At 37.7% G+C, this 13,328-nt stretch overlaps 1 pseudogene; it reads right to left on the bottom strand.

Annotated features, from left to right (window-relative positions):
* Nucleotides 1-6,843: 6,843 nt before the first annotated feature.
* Nucleotides 6,844-8,193, bottom strand: LOC147882819 (uncharacterized; annotated as a pseudogene).
* Nucleotides 8,194-13,328: the final 5,135 nt, after the last annotated feature.

The raw sequence follows: 13,328 nt of genomic DNA, 5'->3' as shown, positions 1-13,328 counted from the left end.
TTCTCCCTCTCCCTCAACCCCTTTTTTCTTACACCTTCTTTGTCTCCCACTCCTATGCTTCTTCTAAACCCTTACACTCCTGCATTAGTCTCTCATCCTTTATCCTCCAAGATCTTTGAGGGAGATGAGTTCTCCTCAAAACCCTAGAACCCCCACCTCCTTCTACCTTGGAACCTCTATTTGAACCTTGAAACCTCCTTCTAAACATTGAAACATCCTTCTAAACTCTAGAGCTTTTTTCTAAACCTTAAACTTCCAATCAAGGTGAAATTCCTTGGTTACTATGACTATGAATTGATGAATGTTTCCTTCATATGGGCATACACTACCTCTACTTTACATACACGATCCTCCCTATCTTAACAATATGAACCTAGGTCCTAATCTACACTTATACTACAAGATTAAGATAGTAATATATTTGTAGATGAAAAAATTCCTTGGAACCTTGCACACCCTACACATGACATAGAGAAGTGACAATAGTTTTAAAATATTTTACTATGGTTACAAAAACAGGTGGGTTTTTAAATTTAAATCTAGGAAAAAATCCATTAATTCATAAGTAATTTGAGATAGTTTCATTGGTAGGGATAGAAAATTTTAGTTGAGGGGGTTTTAAAATACCCCTTGAATGCATGTGATACATAGGGGTTCTTAGTAGTATACCTCTCAAGAATGCATGTGGTAGACTGTGAACCTCTTGAGCATGACGAAATTTGAAGTAGGCAAAAAACTTTGGTATGTTGTTTGGAGATCAAGGAAAATTTTAACAATTTGCTAGAAAAGTGATGAGTTGGTTTACTTCTTATAATGTGGGTCATTTTGTTGACTAGGACACCATGAAAGTAATATTCTTGATATGATTTAGAAAGGAGAATACTCCGAACGATGTCAAAAAAAGCATAGGGAACTAAGGTAGAAAAAGCTCTCAGTAGAGGATTAACATGTCGAATGATATAGGAACACACAAAGTTGGATGTAGGTGAAATACTGACTAGTGAGACATTCGTGGAGTATTTTGCAAAGGGGGAAAGAAGTCTCAAGCATTGTTAGAGGCATAGATCTACCAGCAGGCATAGGAGGTTCAATGCCCTAATCAAATAATTAAAGCATGTAGAACAAGGGTAGGCACAATAAAAAGTGAGTCAAAGAAAAAGGGTATGGACATGAACACTAAGTGATCTTATGAATATTTTGATTCTAATAGCAAATCATTAGACAAAAATTTTGATGACAAAGATAAAAAGAAAAAGAATATGAAAAAGAAGAATAAGACTAAGAATCTAAGGCTGAAGATAAAGTAGCTAAAAAGGAGCAGTCGAAGTCCAAAAAGGTGTCAACATCATTCAAGTAGAAAAATTAGTGGAGATAAAGTTCAATATTTTGGGCACGGTCAAGATCCAGCCCAAAGTTATAGTGCGAGATCTATCAAAAGAACAATGTCACAAATTATGGTATGTTGGTACAACCCCGATGCTGAATGAATCAAATTGAGCAATTACAACCTACTCTAGCGATAGGATCAAGCAAGATCATTGTGGATACAAATGCAGCACCACATGCACCTTAATAGTAAAAAATTTGGAACAGGCAAAGGATTTTGCTAGAACCAAGGAAGGAACATCTAGGGGTAGATTTAGGCAAGAACAAAGACTGCAGCTATTGCTTCATCAATGGACATTGTTTTGGACCAGATTGTCCATTGTGGGTAAAGTAGTGTCTAGAGAGGGGTATCGTTATGGTTTTGTATTAATGATAGATCATAGAAGCCAATATCTTGTAGGAGAAATAAACCCCACAAGACAATGCTACCATTAAACAGGAGGTACCTACTAGTACATCCAAAAGGAGGACATCTACTAGTTTGGTCAATACTTTGTAGAAGAACATTTGTCAAAGGGGAGGGGGTTGATCTAGAGGTGCTATAGATGTTGGGAAGTGAGCAAGGAAGGATCAAGGCAGGAACTACTTAAATTCATGGAGCGGGTCCAATCTACATTCTCTCTATTTCTTTTGCACTATGCCTACAGCATGTCATATATACCAAAGTTATTCTATGTGAAAATGACTATTTGTCACCCACTAGGCATGTCATTTGAAAAAAAAAAATAAGCAATGTATAATGAAGAGTCTAAAAATTTGGGGCAACCTTGCTAAGGAGTTTCACCTTAACACTACTAGCATTGCATATCATCAAGAGCATGAATCCCAAGAGTTCAATGCCTTTGGCGGTGATGTAGAAATTAAGGCTTTCTAGGTAACCACTTATCAATTAATAAAACATGTTAAAAGTTTGGATTATGTAGGTGTTTGGAAGACAAATATAACAAAGAAAAGCCCAATAAATCTTTAACCCTATAAATCCTTAGTTTTTATATCAAATTGAGCAAAAAAAAACTTTGACTCCTAAGTCCTAAACTCTACACCTAAACCCTAGGTCTTCAGCCCTAGACGCTAGATCCTAAGCCATAAATCTTGGATCTTAAATCCTAAACCCTAAGCCCTAGCTAAGCCCTTAATATTAGATGCTAGAACTTAAACCCTAGATCTTTGACCTTAGACCCTAGAACTTGGACCCCAAATCCTAGAATCTAAACCCTAGGGCTTAAGCCATGAATCCTAGAATATAAACCTTAGTGAACCCTAGATACTAAACTCCAAACCTTAGTATCTAATCCTTAAACCCTAAAATCCAAGAAATCATTTGGAAAATATCTTGATTTGAGAAATACATTGGATTGAAGTACAATGGAACCTATTGCTCAAGTCAAGCAAGTATAAATTGATTTAAGTAATGGGTTTTGTGCATCCCCAACCTATTGCTTGAGCAAAAGGCTGGGGATGCACCTCTCAACCTCCTCTCAAAATGTTGCTTAAGCAACACGTTGGGGAGTACACATAACCTATTGCTCAGATCAAGCAAATATGTTGATTGTAGTAATAGGTTATGTGCACCCCCAACCTATTGCTCAAGCAATACATTGGGGGTGCACCCTCTAACCTGGTGCTTGATTTGAGCAATATGCCTAGCGTGCACACAACTTGTTGATCAAATAAAGAAAATATGTTGATTTGAGGAATATGTTATGTGCATAGACCCAACATGTTGTGTGAGCAATATTCCCCCAACCTATTGCTTATGGACCTGGTTGGAGATGCACATAACTAATTGCTACTAGAAACAACATATTTTTTGGATTTGAGCAATTATGGGTTGTGTATACCCCACCCTATTCCTCAAGCAACAATTCGAGACTTTTCTCAACCTATTGCTTAAGCAATAGGTGGGGGTGCAACATAACCTATTGCTCAAATCAACATATTTAACAAATTATTGCTTGTGGTTTAAGGTTTTTCTAAGCTTTAGGATCTACACACTAGGGTTTAGGGTTTAGTATCTAGGTTCTAGGTTCTAATGTGTAGGGTATAGGGTGTAGGGTCTAGTGTCTAGGTTCTAGGTTCTAGGGTGTGGGTGATAGGGTGTAGGGTGTAGGGTATAGGGTCTAGGGTGTGGATCTAGGTTCTGGGCTCTAAGGCTAGGGTTAGGGTTTAAAGTCTAGGGTAAATCCATAGATATGCCTAAAACAAATGTGATGAGATAAAGTATTCACACTTTTGAAATATAACTATTTGACCATGCCATTATTACATCAGTAAGAATAGTAACTGTGAGTATATTCAATACACACCTTAGGAATGAAATTAAGAAATGCCCTTGAATAGAGTGAGATAAACTAATACAATGATGATTCTTAGGGAATGAATTTAGGAGATCATCTTGAATAGTGTGAGATGAATTCATAGAGCAAATTGAATTATGAACCACTCAAGTAAACCATGCAGATAAATTTAACAAGTAATTAATAAAAAGACAAGGCTAAGATAATATTAATATGAATATTGAGTATAAATATATCTAGGATCATAAATATAAACACATAATCATACTTCTTTTTTCGAATATCATGTTTCCTTTTTAAAGGAAATAATACTTAGAGTACTTAATATTAGACAATATACCATGGGAGTATCTTTTGGGAGTGATAGCCACGATTCATCATCTCAGCTGTATGGGTCCAGATGATTTGGTATGTGGAGTGAATTTGAGCTCCTCTCTAAATCATCTAGAGTACATAATGTTCACCCTATGATATGTCTTTTGTTGGGTGTGCTAGGGTACCACAAAGTAGCTAAGAGTAGAGGGTATGTATTGACAAATATTTGCATCAAGCAAGATCACATGGATGATGTTGATTTAAAATAAAGTGATGTTAAGGAAGAAGTTGGAGGACCTATAGGAGACATGGAAAAGGGTAAGGTAGGCCACATAAGTGTACTTCATTTAGGATTCATCGTAGGATCTCCTAGACATGGTGTGATGGGGCATGATTATATCTTAGTTATTGTGAGGTTATTGTTAAGAAGGTGAACAATGGGACGTTTTATTTATAATATTAAGGCCATACACACATCTCTAGATAATGCCCTTGTCTTCATATAGAACACCTTTAGATAATATGCCTTGCCTAGAAAATCAATTTTTGATAGGGATCCTAAATTCACATACAAATGTTGTAGAGTATTACTTTATGCCATTAAATCTCAATTGAACTTGAGTATTTTGTATCATTTTGAGAGCAATGGCCACACTAAAAGGATTGATGACAAGGTCATTGAGTACATGCTTAGGATGTATTGCATGGAGAAGGGATCAATTTAATGAGAGTACATTTAGTGGAGTTTGCATATGATAATAAATTGCATGATTGCATTAAGTTGACTTTGTTGAGGGCTTATATTTTATCAAGAATGATTTACTTCCATTGCTTGCTCTGTGATCCTATCAATATAGTAAAAATGTCAAAATAAGTGCTTGATGCAATGCAAGAGGAGACCCTTAAAATCAACAAGCATCTTAAGGTTGCAAATGATTGACAAAAGGAACATTCAAAGAAGCATAAGAGTGACCACAAGCTTCAAGAAGGCATGCCATTGTGTTTTTTAAGTTTAAATGTAGAAAGTCATCAAAAAATTTCAAGGGGTTTAGGAAATTTATATCGCAATATTGTGGACCATTTATGATGAGAAAAAGAATTGGTGAGCAATTGTATCTATTAGAATAGCCTACAATATTTTTAACCTCATGAGACTTATGAAAAATATGAGCATGACCCATGACATGTAATAGTTAATTAATCTTGATTCTATATTTGTTCTTCAGCTAAAACCAGTCCTAGCTACATAAGTTGGCTTGTTTTGCAAAATTAAAAGAATAGGCTTTGAGAAATCAGATCAAAAGGTAACCCTTGGTTAAATGATTTTGGAGAATGTAGATGGATAAATTTCTATACTTACAAAGATGAGGAAATATTATGAAGAAAGAAAGAATGAATAAAGGACAAATACTTAGCTCCAATCTTGATTTTTATTTTTCTTTAAAATTTATGTTGTTTTGATGTAGATATGTTAGCTTCATGTAATATTCTATAAGCGACTTTGTTTTCTCCTCTTGGAAGTTATTGTGGATAATATAATGGTTTCTTATAAATTTTGAGACTTGGTAAAAAGACACATGTCTTAATTTGGTTTTGTAAGGTAATGGAGGGTTATCCAATGAGGGTAGATAAGGACCTTCCAACATTTGTAGGGGCATGTTCTATGGACACATGTACCTAGGAGATTGGTTTGAGAGCTTCTATTGTTACATGTGCTTACGCAAGGTTAGAAGAATTTTGGATTACTTTGTCCAAATTAGGTCTATGGATCCATCTTGGTATCATTATGAATCAATGATTGAATGTTTTAAGTTTACGTATAATGGAATTATAGCTCACATACAATGGAATCATACGTACGATGTAAAATGGGGTCACATTGAAGTTGTCAAAATTGTAGCTAGTTAGGAGTGTTATAAAATTATTATGAAGGGATTCATAACTCTATGCTTGTATATTTGATAACTGAAACTAAAGACTACCGTAAGGAGACATTATATCACCAAGGACAAGATGGCATAGGCTACCCTACTAGGATTTTCTACTCTTTGAGAAAGGTGTGGAGGAGTGTGGAGCCTACTCTACTATGATATTCTACTCTTTGAGAGAGGTATGGAGCCTTTGGAAGAGGATATTCTACTAGTATATCTTAGTAGGCTACCCTACTAGGATATTCTACTCTAAGAGAGAGGTGTGGAGCCTTTGATGGTGGTATGTTCTATGTAGGTAGATCATCTTTTCATGGGGTTCTTTATATATTTCTTTTCATGAATTAATTTATCATGTAATGACCTTTTCAAGAAGCAGCATTTGATCAATCATGCTCAAATATAACCACAATAGTAATGGCTATTAACAATTCAATAAAGATAATTAGTGAATATATGAGAACTTAATTAACTTCTATGATATAGATGCAAGAGGTGGGGGAGAGGGTTATGACCCAAATGTGGAAACTAGTAGGCAAGCAAAGATAGTCAAATGACCATGATAACTCTAACTGTTGATGATAGTAGATCAAGTGATTAATATTAAAACTAGCAATAGATATAGAAGAGAGGGGCAGGAGGGTTCCTATTCATAGGAGACATGAGTACTAGTTGATTTGGAATATTGTATAGCCAATAGATAAGGGAAAATCAATATACATTGGCAAGGTGAGCCGTGGATACATAATCTATTATATTTTAAAAACAGCTTTCATTTTTGTATGTAGAACTAGCGTGTTTTTTTTTCTTACAACAAGAAATAAGATAGAGCATCAGAACTTGACATAGCTGATGAGAATGCGTGCAATATTCTTTAGGGCAGCTCTACTATTTCGGCCTCAAATTCTTTGGAAATTTCACGCCCTTTCCTTCTCGAGAGTCACAAAGAACTCATAGATGGTTGTGACTCCTAGAAGTATTCCTGTTCCGGAACCTAGAGCTCCCATGAAGTCAGCAGTCATCGTCAAGCCACCAATACACATGCCACCAAATGCAGCTGCCGTGGGTATGTAGCGGTTGAGTTCTTTCTCCAAGTCAGACTCGCGATGTCCAGGCATAACCAATCGTTGCTCCTTTAGTTGTTTGGCAACATCTCGTGCTGATGAGCCAGAGACTTCAACCCAGGTCTTCGACAAGAGTGCACATGTTGTCAGCGCGAAAAAGAGATTAAAAAACGCACGGAATGGGTTTGCTGCAATGTCGGCCAAACATGAAGGAGGGGTGACGTAGTAGAAGAGGCGTTCAATAGGCTTGAGTTGGTGATATTCAGAAAGAAGCTGTGCAACGAAGTAAAGGGTTGATACCAGGGCCGAATGAAGGACAATGGGAATGTTGGAAGTGTAAAGCATTCTAATCGGATAGGAGCCCCGCTGCCCACGAGCATTTTTGGAGCGCACCGGCAAAACGACTCGAAATCCCTGAAAGTAAACGACGGTGAGAACGACGAGCACCGTGGCTAGTAAGTTCGATACATTGGGAAGGTGCTGGCGGTAGAAGGTGTTCCTGAGAGCCCCAACTTTGTCTCTGCGAGTGACCAATCGGTGCAAGAGAGCAATGGCGGCCCCCTCGAACTCAGTACCAAAACCAGTGTCTATCGTGGTGGGACTGAAAGCCTTCCACATGATATTCTGGCAGAGACTGGTCGTAAGAAATAGCGAGATGCCTGAACCACCCAAGCCATAGCCCTTCTGGAAAAGGTCATCCAAGCAAGTCGTAATCATGGAAGCAAAAAATAGCTGAACGATTACCAGGATCGCATTCCCTGCACCCAGATCGCTAAGATGACCATACGTCCCGGAAAACACATAAGACGCAGCCATGCAGAGGGTGACTAGTAGGGTAACAAGCTTCTGAGCAACCTTAAAGAGGGCCCGATCTTCCCCTACACTGTCGAAGACCTTAAGACCCCTCAGAAGCTGCATGACCAGGCCCGATTGAAAGATGGGGGTGATCCCGAGCTCCATGACGGAGCCTCTGCTGGAAGCAAGGAGGAGACGCAACCAGGAGAAGGGGTCGGAGGTAGCAGCAGAGGAGCGGGTGCCATAGTAAATGGGAAGCTCGCTGCAGACTAGAAATATGAGGAGAGCGAGCAATGAGTAGACGGCTTTGTGCTGGAATGGCAGGTTGGCAGGGGCTTTGTGGACCTCGGGAATGAGTGAAACAAAGGGACGGAGGATGCTCAGGACGTTTCCACCAGCTCTCGCCATATCCAGCCAATGGCAATCTGCTAGCTGATCGCTCGCTGGTGTCGAAGGCAACAACAGTACAGACACAAGGTAACAACCAAAGGGAAGCTGCTAGCTGATCGCTGGCGTCGAAGGCAACAACATAGACACAAGGTGTTACTCATCTTGCCCTTCTTATACCCGCGCGCTTTTGCATTTGCATTTGCATTTGCTTTTGCTTTTGCCTTTTTCGCTCTTTTGCTTTTGCTTTTTTTAACTTCAAATTATTAAAGAAACGAAATAGCGCTTTTCCATAGCTTACATCACGCCTTTAAAGCACTGACAACGGTACCTTACCCCGGCACACAAGGTTCATAGAAATGCACGCATTGCATGATATCTTCTTGAAGAAGCTAAAAAATGATAATTGGGATCGTTCAACGCTTCAAATACAAGCTCATTCCTAATCCTTCAAACAAGCATCCTAACTATTTCCCTAACAATTCTCCATATGGCATACAAACTCTCCTTCAGTACACCCTTATTACGTGATAAAGCCGACCTACACTGAAGGTGATGACTACGTGCACATTCGCCAACCAATGATGGATGTGATTCCAAATAGATCTTGTGAAAGCATGGCTCTCCAAACAAATAAAAAGAGTCCTCCAATGCTGCTACCCTACAAAAGGGGCACACCAAAGAAATTGACTTCCATTTGCTAACCCGATCCTTTGTTGATAATGTTGCAAAGTAGTGAAAAGGCATGTTGTGCCATACTCTTCTCAATCGCATCGCCCAAATATCTAGCGAATCAAGCGAGCGTGGGTCTTCCATTTGGCCTAAGCAATAGAGAAAGCTTAGGCCTAATGATTGGCACTAAATCCAAAAAGCTTATATTTCAAGATCTCTTTATCGTGAATGCCAATCCACCCACGTAAGTTGATAGGCCAAGCTAAAACCCCGGGGGGGTAACTTAAGAAATGTGTAAGATAGCACATGCAATCAATGGAAGGGGGTTTATATTTTTATGGAGTTACAGAATATATACATACATAATGGGTTTTTTAATTCAAAAAGCAGAAATTTTATACATAAAAGATACTTTAATCACCTCAAAATTTACAAAAGGGGTAGGTAGGGGTTTTTTTTTATACCCCTTAACCGCACATGCTATATGTTGTTTATACATGGTGCCCCTCCTAGGACTAAAGTCGGACTGGTTGGCCAATCTGAGAGTTAGGGAAATATTTGAGTCAAGAAACATTCTCATGTCATGCCATGCAACACTTTTATAGCAATGACTATCATGTCATTACAAGGACAACAAGAAGACTCATTTACTTCATTAAAAAAAGAACAATACTGTTCACATGAATGCTCATCAAGGTGCCCTTTGAGAAATATATGTTCACATGAATGCTCATCAAGGTAGTCCCAATTACATTGAAGATGAGGTAGAAATGCATAAATAAGCAACATATATTTCCAAGAGATCTCTAAGGATTCTAGCCACCCTTGTTGGCAAATACTGAAGAAACTACAATGTAAAATAAAAGATTGTAAATGTGCAAGGAGTCATGAACCCCGGCCATAATCTCTCCTTGAGAGACTTCAAGTATCTCCAATCAAACTCTCTATTCTTTTTCATCTCCTTTCACATGTCCACATACCCACATACCACTCCTACAATATCATTTGCATTACTCATAGAAGAAAACACCATACTAGAAGTCAAACCAGTCCCCTTAGTACATGTGTCCATACACCATATTAGCCTGGAAAAGAAGAGAAAGAGAGGGGAAAAGAGAAAAAAGAGAGAGGGCAAAAGAGAGGGTAAAAGCGATGAAAAAAGAGGAGATGAGAGAGAAAAGAGGAGGAAAAGAGAGGGTAGAAAAGAGAGAGGGAAAAAGAGAGGGGGGAAAAGGAGAAAGACAAGAGAGGGGAAGAGAGACAAGAGAGGGGGGAAAAGAGGAATAAAAGAGATTAGGTTGCCTATGGGTGTCTACACAAGAAGAAAGAAACACACACGTTTCCTAAGAAGCAAACTATTGAGAAGCAAAGGATAAAGAAAAGAACTACACAAAGCAAAGCAAAGACACATGTTTCTAGTAAATCATTCGTGAATTCCAAAAATGATAGTATAACATGTTTAAAGACTAAGCAAAGAGACCGAAAATAAAATGTAATACTTCGAATACAGAGTAGGATGAAAGAAGTACATACTTTTAATGAACTTGGAGAAGAAGTTTGGTGGAGGCCAAACAAGATGGAGAGGGAGAAAGGTGGAGATGTAAATTGGGGTAAAGAGATCTAGGAGGAAAGAGGGTGCATATGGGAGGAAATGCAAGGATGGAGAGGAAATATAGAATGCAAATTTTCTTTCAAAATGAGGCTATGAAATGTGGTTTGCGTTTCTTTTTGGTTCTCGAACTGTCAATATTTTGTAAAAAAGTGGAGATAATGCTCATACCTTTTCAAATGGAGATATAATTTTTGTGAACAAAATTGTGAACTTTGAACTTAGTAGGATATAATTGCTCCACTAGTATGCATGTAGGATATAGTTCTTTAACCCACACTAGTGGATACATTTCCTCACAACCAATGAGGAACCAATGTGCATCTATGGATGCATCATCACCATCAAAATCAATGACTAGCTTGCTTGTTCATACTGAACTAGTATCATGGCAATTCTCATATAGATATTAAATAAATAAATAAAGGTATACAAACTTGGCTAGAATTTTATATATATATTGATATTAATTTATTGGTTTTGGTTGTTGTTGGTTTCTTGATTTCTCTAGATTTTCTCTATATATATGGAATTCTTTACATGCTTTCATAGTTATCTTTGTGTGTGTGTGTGTGTGTGTGTGTGTGTGTGTGTGTGTGTGTGTGTGTGTGTGTGTGTGTGTGTGTGTGTGTGTGTGTGTGTGAGAGTCCGTACTACAGCCATTGATGGGCATGATTCTCGGTGATCATGCCTGTACGATGGTCATACTTGGGGGCTAAATAGGGAGTCCTATTTATGGCATGTAATTGGGGGCTAAATAGGGGGTCCTTTTATTTATGGCACACATGTGTACATGCATTCCAAGGTGGCCTGACCATTCTTGGAGGTGGATGTCTCCTGGTACCTCAATTGTCTACTTTTTTGAGCTCTCTATTGTCTCATACCATCACTCCCACTCCAATCCGCTCTCTCTGATCCTATATCGTTCAATCACATGCACTCCACATCCATCAACCGCACTCTCCCACAGTAGAGAAATTGACATGTAGGCTTGGTATGATGCATTCCCTCTACCTTTTTTGTAATATACTCAAATAGTGAAGTGTGCTCAAGAAAGTGATTTGAGATGTTGTTCTAGGTTTCAACACTCCAAATCGCTTTCTTAAGCACAAATCAAAAATGTCTTTGGTCAGAGCACAAAATGCACATGTTTTTGCAATCTAGTAGATTATATTGGAAATGTGCCAGTAAAATGTGCTCAAGAAAGCAATTCAAGCTATTGGGCCAGGCTGCAACACTCCAAATCACTTTCTCAAGCACAAATCAAAAATTTCTTTAGATAGGACACAAAATTCACATCTATTTGGAATTTGATAGATGATATTGGAAATATGCTTATGTTCGTCTGGTGGTCCTATTACCAACTCTACAAATCTCTTTCTTATGGATAATTCTACACATAAGTTTTTTTTGGATATTCTCTGAAGTCTTTTGAATGTATTTAGAAATGGCAACACTTTGAGAGAATCTAGAGACATAGCTCTAGTGTGCTCAACAAAGAAATTTGGGAACTTGGGCATCCCCTCAACACTCAAAATCACTTTCTTAGGCACATGTATGAATTTTGTTCCAAGGGTAGTTTGTTTTGAAGTAGGAGCTTCAGTTGCTTTTGCATTTGGAATTTTGGTGATGCTATTCTCTTCAAGCTTCTAAAAGGTAGTTTTCAATTGAAACTCTAGGTGAAAATCTAGAGTAATATGTAGACTATGCTCAAGAAAGCAATTTGGGATGTTGGGCATTCTCCTAAACCTTAGAATCGCTTTCTTAGGCACATGTATCCCATTCAAGCCTCCTTGTAGCCTCACAAGAATGATAATCCTTGTTGCTTTTTGAAAGTTTCAACCCCCTCACTTTTAAGCCTCTTAAATTGATCTTTCCTCAGTCTTTGTAATGGACATCAAAGTCCTTTCTTGGTGGAGGAAATCTACCATTTCAAATTTTCTTTGGTATTGGAAACAAAAGGTGAGTCCTTCCTATTTGCCTTATCTTTCTCGCCCCCCCTCTAGGTTGCCTTTGACTATATTTGCATGATGAGAAACACTCATATTCACAATATCACCAATACAAGATTCAATAAATCTATAGAAATATATTACATTAAACAAACTAGTTAGTTTTTATTGGTTATCTTTAATAGGTTAGCCATGCTAAGTTAGCTTTATTAGATTTTCTAAATTAATTACTTTTTGGTGGTATGTGATCCAAGTTGCACCACGAAGTAAATAGATTTTTGAAGATAGAGATGTAGATATAGAGATGCCACTACCAATGTCGGATCCAATTGATCCAAATGGATCTAGCAAAGAAGATGATCACAATATGAGCCAAGAGGAAGATGCACATAATGACATCATACAGGAGGAAGATGGAGATCACGATATTGAGGAAGAAGATGATGATCAAGAATCGCCTGACTTTATTGAAGAAGATCAAGTCTTAGGTGAACGCACGATGAGAGAGAGAGAGAGGGGGGGGGGGGCATAAAATATGACTAAATCGAAAAATTACAAAAAAGGAGGAAAAGGTAGGGGCAAGAGTTTAATGAGGGGGAAACTACGAAAACATTAAGGATAAAAATGAAGAAATAAGGAAGATTTAAAGAATAACAAAAAGGAAGAGAAAATAGAGATTTAAGGAAAAATTAAGGAAAACAAAGAAAAAATAAGGAAAATCTTAAGGAAAGTTAAGGAAAATGAGAAAAAATAAGGAAGGAATAAGGAAAAAAGGAAAAAATAAGAGACAATTAAGGAGAACAAGAAATAATTAGGAAAACAAGGAAAAATAAAGGGGTTTTAAGGAAAAAAGGTAATAGGAGAAATTATAAAAAATAAAAGAAGACAAATATTAGGGAAACTTCAAAAAAAGGGGGGAGAAA

The sequence above is a fragment of the Dipteris shenzhenensis genome, chromosome 29 (genome assembly GCF_047967505.1).
Source record: "Dipteris shenzhenensis isolate YYH24624 ecotype China chromosome 29, Dip_SZ_1.0, whole genome shotgun sequence".
NCBI lineage: Eukaryota > Viridiplantae > Streptophyta > Polypodiopsida > Gleicheniales > Dipteridaceae > Dipteris > Dipteris shenzhenensis.
The sequence above is the reverse complement of the archived record's forward strand: the minus strand, read 5'-3'. Positions and strand labels throughout refer to the sequence as shown.